Source organism: Morone saxatilis, unplaced genomic scaffold (genome assembly GCF_004916995.1).
Source record: "Morone saxatilis isolate NCDOM2014 unplaced genomic scaffold, NCSU_SB_2.0 Contig4, whole genome shotgun sequence".
Taxonomy (NCBI): Eukaryota; Metazoa; Chordata; class Actinopteri; family Moronidae; genus Morone; species Morone saxatilis.
The window spans coordinates 12,022,516-12,030,234 of record NW_023339984.1 but is presented as its reverse complement, the minus strand read 5'-3'; positions in this window follow the sequence as shown (position 1 = coordinate 12,030,234).

Below are 7,719 nucleotides of genomic sequence, written 5' to 3'. Positions count from 1 at the left end.
GCGGAGCCGGGGTGGCTGACGAGAAGGAATGGTATGCGAGGAAGAGGACTCGGAGATTTTGTGATTGCTATTCGTCTTCAAACATGTTGCTGTCTGAAGGGTTGAGGATGAGCTTGTTCTCCGTGGTTCAAGGTATTCGTTTTTGTGTTTCCTGTCTGACGCCGATCATGTGGAAAATGAGTCAAGGAGGGAGTGAATGGATAAGGTGTGCTTAAGTAAGTTTGAGTGGAAATGAGATGAGTGCAGGGCGTGGTCTTTGTTCCCAAACCTAGTTATAAAACTTAATTTATTAATGAATGAAAACACACCTATGAAAACCTATTTCCTTTCTGACAATAGATCCTCCTAAATGGACCTTTAACACATTTAAGGAACCTCAGACATTACAAAATAGTGATATGTGCTTAAAAATTATACAGCAGATATAACAATATAAAACTAACTTACTTTGCATGGACATCATCTCCATCCACTGGTACCACTGCCTTCACTGACCTCTGACCTGCAAAGAAAGAGAGGAATCATAAATAGGATTGCCTACAAGATTCAAGCTAATCATTTTCTGGAGGATTAAGGCTTTAATCGCCATGTTTTGCAAAGCGTGTTAAGGAATTAGTTCTTCTCACATTCCTCCAAGAAATACACTCACATACTCTATATATGTGCATAGTTCATCAGAGAGGTAAATCTGTTTTTGTCCACCCCTTCACCAATCAGTCCAAATTCATGTTGCTCAGCACACTAGTGCACAATATAGCAAGTAAAAGACACATTCAAACCATAAAGGTAATGTTTCTACAGTAGCCCAGAGAGGACTAACCAAACGCTGGCTCCTTCGAACTTGGAAGGGGAGGGTGAAACAAGGGAGTTGCAGTCTGCAACAAGATGCCACTAAATCCTACACACTGGTCCTTTAAGTGGTGAAACATAAGTTTACCTGTATTGTATAGCAGTCATCATAGGAAATATATGTTTCCAGGTGAGCTTAAGACTGACCTCTTGCTATTGTAATTTTCTGCAGTTTTTGAATGTGGATTTGTTTGAATTGTTGCAAGGAGTAATGGAACAAGAAGGATCAGCCACATTGAGCGGTTCAATAAAGAGTAGCGGGTGACAGGCACACCTTCAACTTCTTAACGAGGTAACCAAAGTTACTTTCACTGTCGCTGTTCATAGGCTCATGTTATGTGCAGCATGAAATCAGATCAGTTTCTTGCAGAATGATGAAAGGCCAATTATTTCCTGACTCCTTCAATAACCAGAAACCAGTTAAAGCTGATTAATATTTCCTGCCAATCAGTACTGCAGTCTGAAGTTAAGTTTTCAGAATTACATCGTAAGAGTTTCAGAAAATGCACATTTAATTCAAAATGGCCGAGTTAGGATATGGCTTCAAGAGGCTTTTTTGTATGTCTGGAAAATGATACATAGGCCTACTGATTTATGTGCATGTATGTGAAATGTGCTGCTGGGGCTGCTTCGTTGAAATGTTGTATGTTAGAGCTTCAGGTTTCAACCATCTGTTATACGTTTAGCAGGTTCTCTCCTCAAACCCTTCAGGAACTGCAACAAGGATGACCAACTTTGGGTCTCCTGGTGAAACACTTCTCTCAGGTTATCTAAAACATCCTTCCAGTAATACTTAACACCGGCACCGGACATGATCAAAAAATATGGATGTGGTTTTAAATTTGTGGTCCATATTACCTCCAGCACTGGTCTGAACAGCTTGGAGCCCGCTTTGCTATTATTTTGCACAGTGGTCAGAAGACTAGAATGGAGCTATACAAGTACAGTCCATTTACCATTTTATTGTGAAAGCAAGATTAAATATGTTTATTTCATATTCTACACTTGAAGTGCACTGCTATTTAAGTAAAAAAAAACAATCCCTATTATTATTATTATTATCATTACTATTATTTTTGTCCATTGTCGTTGTGGCTGTTGTTGTCATCATCATCAGTCATTCATATCAGTATAGAGCTGCGGTCGGTCGGACTGTTGGGTGTCTGTAAATAATGTTATACGGAGTCGGGTCTAGGACCTGCTCCTATTTGAAAAGTGTCCGAGCATAACTTTTGTTATGAATTGGCGCTATACAAATAAAACAACAGTTGGTAAGATGAAATTGACTACATATTTGAAGTAGTTTGTATTTCATAATCATTCTGTTGCCAGTTGCATTTTGTTGATACCTTCCCATATACTCTACACTTTTAATTACATTATCAAATACAGCTGCATAACAGAAACTCTAAGATAATAATTCAAATAACTGATCATAAGCAACAGCCAAGCTTGTGAGTGATCTTTCATTAAGTTATTTATTTCACAGTTTACATCTTTGTCACTAAATAGCATTTTTGGCTCTAACACTTACACAACAGCAGGGTATTTCTTTCCATAAACCCAGAAGCGGCCTGAGGAGCAGTGGCAAGTTACACAAATGTCAGTGTTATGAAGCATATAAAACTCCAGAGAGCACACTTATCTAACTCCCAGAAGCCACTGCTGGTGAAAGGTCACAGCGTCTCATCTTCCCTGCCAAGAGCCCTTCACAGACCCCACTGCCTGCTGGGAATTCACACAAATGCTCAGAAGTAGATGGAGTTTGTGTGTTCATGTGAGGGCACAGTAGACATTACCACACTCCAGTACAGCACATCCACCAGCTAGATGGAGCTGGATGTAATGACAGCTCATTATGATGGTTAGGGATTGGCTGGTACGTGTTAGTCTCCTGTAGGTCTCTTACAAGTTCTCGAATAACTGACAAACAAATAAAGAGCTTTTGAAAACAAAAGCTGGACAACCAGCATTGAGAAGATGAAATTAAAGCTGCAGTGGGTCACTTTTCATAAACAATATACTTTTTTTCTTTCTTGGCTCTGGATTGGTGTTTTCATTCAGGCCCAGTGGAATTTTTCTTGCAAATACCACTAGAGCACAGAGAAGGATTTTTTCACAGATTATTCTGTCTCATGTACTACTGTCAAGGGATATTGTAAAAGTTTAAAAATATAATGCAAAAAGTTATTGTGTTTACAAAAATGGTACCTTACTGCAGCTTACCATGAGCCAATCACTGTCGACGGTGGGCAAAGGAAAAATGTCCTTTTAAGAGCAGAAAACCTCGACAGACACCCGGCCCCCGGTGTGCTGTCCGCGCTCAACCCAGGTTGGTGAATTTAGTAACATGACTCTGGTTTGCACTACTGGAATTAGTGGCTGAGGAAATGTACATTATACTTGGAAACATGTATTAGAACTTCCAAACCTGTGGGCCATGTTGGTCACAAGGTAACATAACATCAAACCAGTTCAAATGGACTTGAAATACTAAATAAGTTGTCTCGTTTTCTACAGTGTCTTTAAGATAAGATAAGATAATGGATATTCCTTTACTTTGTTCCCAACCAATGGGGGAAATTCTTGATGTTGCAGCAGCAAAGTGGATAGAGGAAAAAGAAACAGTTATACAAACAGTAAGAGTAAGGAAAAAATAATAGAATAAATTAACACTATGGTACGCAAGAGAAAGAAAAAGTAAGAATCACAGCAACAGATAACAAACAGATAACACAAAAAAGAAAGACATATACCAATATGTATATTAATTATGAGGGGCAGCAGCAGTTACAGTGAAATATTGCACATTGTTATGTTAGTGTATTGTTTTAACCAGTTAACCAGAATTTTTAAGACCTTTAAAAGAGTTTTTTCTAAATGCATCTTTACGTTTGCATGTTTAATATTTCAGGTCCATACTAGCAAATTTTTCCACAAAAACACATTTAGACTAAATAGTGCAACTTTATTAATCCAATCAATTTTGAAGTCCTTTATAAATCATATTTCATGGCTTAAAATTCTGATTGGATTGTAGACATGTCTGTCGGTGTCTCTGATACCAATCATTCTAGATACTATAAAATAGTATTACCTTCAACAATACAGTATAACATTATTTAAAGGTCCAGTGTGATCTTTTTGCAGTAATGGAATCTAATATTCATAGGTATGTTTTTTATTAGTGTATATTGACCTGAAAATAAGAATAGTTATGTTTTTGTTGCCTTAGAGTTAGCCTGGGTGCCTGGGTAATCCTAGCACTTGAATGTTATGTATTACGCAATGTCTTGGCAAGAAAAACAGTGGGATTCATAGTTGCTATCGATATCCCGATTAATCATGCTGATTATCTGGCAGTTTGAGATAATTGTCATTGGCCAATATCTGACAATAAATATTGTCTGCAGTCACATATGCAGGCAGCACTGTCAGTGTGGCTGCTGTGGAACTATGTTAGCGCTCCCTTTTGTGAGTTTTGGGAAGATGGCGATGAAACCCTCACCATGAGTCTTTTCTGAATGTTAACAATTTTCTCCCAAAAGTCCTGAATGAGAGCAAATCTAATCTAGAACTGCTTCTTACATACTGTACCCCACTCTCTCATAAGTACCAGTCACATTCTGAAATATACAGTGTAACCCAATGTATTTTTATGTTTCAGCATTATATATCAGTCATCCGTCGCTCTGCTCTAAAATATCATCCATTGGAACAACCTATATCCACTAATCAACCAACCATTACAACAAGGGTTGTGTATTCAGTTTGTGTTTCTTTTGCTTTTATTTTAGCACTTCCTAGCATGGTTATGACATCCAGCGCATCTAGACGACCTGTCATACATTTATTCATACCATGTGTGTTTGTTCGAGAACAAAACAGACATCTAAGACAATATCCAATTCATTACAAAGCATAGCATTACACCTTTGGATGTTGTGTGTGTGTGTGTGTGTGTGTGTGTGTGTTTGCCCAGTAGGTTTAAAAGGGTCTTCTAATCTCCCTGGTGCAGTGGGCATACCTTATCTAATAACATCATCGGACCACATAAAATCAATTTGCTCTCAATTACAACTAATTCTCTGCACATGTGACACCGTGGCAGCTGCCTTGAACAGTACAAATATGGCAGAAAATGAAATGTAAGATTTTTCATTGTGTGCCTCCTTGCTGATTAAATTAACATTGACCACTTCTCTTGTCTGATGGCTGTGTTGGTTAATCAATAGAGGCAGGCTGCAGGAAGCAAGCTAATCATTAGCAATGATGATGACTGCAGCTCTTTTGATTACTAATGATATAATATAAACCTGCACCAGGCAAAAAAGTTAATTTAAAATAACCTGCCCGGTTTCTGAAGATTTCTGTACCAGTTTTCTACCAATTGGGGAACTCCCTCTGGCCTGTAGGTCTAACTCTACTGTTGGTCTGAGGAGGGCTATAAACAGACTACTGCAATGACACATGGACCTCATTTACATCTGTTATTAAAATTTGATCTATTTCTGGCAATCTTATCTAGATCAGGAAAACCTCATGTTGATGCAGGTTAAAAAGCAGAACAGAATCACAAACTGAATGGGACTGGATCAGTCAGAACACACCAGGACATCGTCTGGTTCATATTTCAGCCAGGCGTATTTGCAATGTATACATTCTAACCACATTCTATTTCTTTCATTGGACATTGTAGATATAGGGGATAGATATGTGGAGAGATACATGCAACAAGCTCCCCGACTGGAGTTGAACTTGGGTTGTTGTATATGGTACATATCTTACCCACTAGGCATTTTTAGCCAGCCTTACAAAAATTACTTGTGAGCATCATTGGTACTAGGTAACCAGACCTATGTGACCATATTCTTAAGTCTAATAGTCACCCAACTCCACCACTTCCTGCTATCTCCCTTTTCTCTTATCCCAATGGAGGCTGTGAGGATAGAGGGGGTCGTATGCTGTACAGATTGTAAAGCCCCTTGAGGCCACTTTGTGATTTGTGGTATTCGGCTATATAAATAAATCGACTTATCCCAAGCAGCCTGTCAAAAAGCTAAAGATCAGCTCTTCCTTTGCAAGTAGTAGCACCATCTCTTTAGGAGAATCTCAGGTAGGGCTAGTTGATAGAAATGATAGTAGCACCATCACAATAACATATACTGTTGATAAATTGCTTAACAATTCAATAACAAACAATCACATTATAGAAACAAAGCAATTTCTAACCAAGGACCAACCTCAGGAGTTAGGGTGCGTTGTTCACTAATTACAGGGTTGGAGGTTCGATTCCAAGCTCCTCCCATCCACTCGTCCTTGGGCAAAACCCCAAATTGCTAGACTATCACCTTGTGTGGTTTCTGTGTCTGAGTGCACCAGAATGTGTCACTTATGTGTCAAAATGTTAAAAACTATGTTTCTGAAGAGAATGCCCCTAGACCCAACTTTTTCCCCACTTGCATTCACAAGCTTGTCTATCTTCCTCAATGTGTCTCTTTTTCATTTTAAACAGCCAGCCCTTTACAGCAGTGTACTGTGTGGCCTCCTGAGCAGACTGTAAGTGTGGCGTAAATTGTTCTGCGCCTCCATATGTTTGTTGGAGTCCCTGCCTAATTAAAACTGAGCAGACTCTGTACGTTACATGTGGAGTTAAAATGTCACAGAAAGTTTTGACACTCAATGTTGAGAACGTTCCCCCATTGATGTTTAAGCACTGCAGAGCAAAGTATATGTAGAATAGAATATAATAGGAAATTAAAGCTGAGGAAATGGAGAATGTAAGGAGAAAGAGAGAGGGAGTGTCTCTGGTCATAAAATAATTTATGACCAGAAACCCACAAACTTGACACAAAGACAATAGTGTTCTTCCAACAAATTAGCTCTGGTTCTTGAACTGGTTTTCGTTCAATATTCTTGGAACCTTGGTGCTATATAGCAAACCAGTCCAACAGTTTTCAGTGGAAATATAGTAATTGGATGCATCATCAACAGAGGGCGCTGCATGATGCACAACAACTTGTCGAATATGACATATAATATGATTTTTTGGTTCCAGCTGGCAACCAACTTTTCTGGTTCCAAACCAATTTATTTTTACTCAAAACGCTCTGGAAGCTCAAAAGTACATGCTTGAACTGGAACGCACCCAGTTCTTTGTTGGTGGAGAAGGCCTATAGGTGCGTGAACCAGAACAGTGCTGGTTCCCTGTTGGTGTAAAAGGCCAATTAGTGTAAGATAACAGTTTACAGTCAAAAGCAGACGAGGACAGAAAATTGATAATTTATCAATTCTGGGGTTAATTTAAAGTCATATTAAAATGCTTAAAAAGTCAAAGCTAATCAATTTGCTTTCAAATAAGCTGCCACTGGTTGCCAGCATGGCTCTAGACTCTGTCTTTAGTTTAGACCAATAAAGACCAATTAAGTTAAAAGTTATATATACAAAATTCATTTGCAACTGGATTTAACACTAGAGAACCAACACCAGCTGCAGGTAGATGTGAAAATATTCCTGAAAGGGCTGCAGTGGCCATAACGTTAATAAGACAAATGCGTCAAAGTTCGTCCATTAAAAGTAGCTGTTTTTGCCACTGACAGGCTCCGATTGTTATTCTAAGTGTCTGACAACATTATGGAAAGGATTCCCTAAGGAGATAGACCTTTTGTTTAACAAGAAACTGCTATAATATCGCTATTGCTTGCCACCAGACTCCATAGACCGTAAGGGTCATTTTACTTTGCATATCATTGTAACATCATAAATTCATTCAAAGTGTACAGAAACAAAATAAAACCCCACTTCCACTGTTCTGACAATCACCAATTCTGGTTTGGTTGAAATAAATCCTTAATTTACCGACGTAGATGA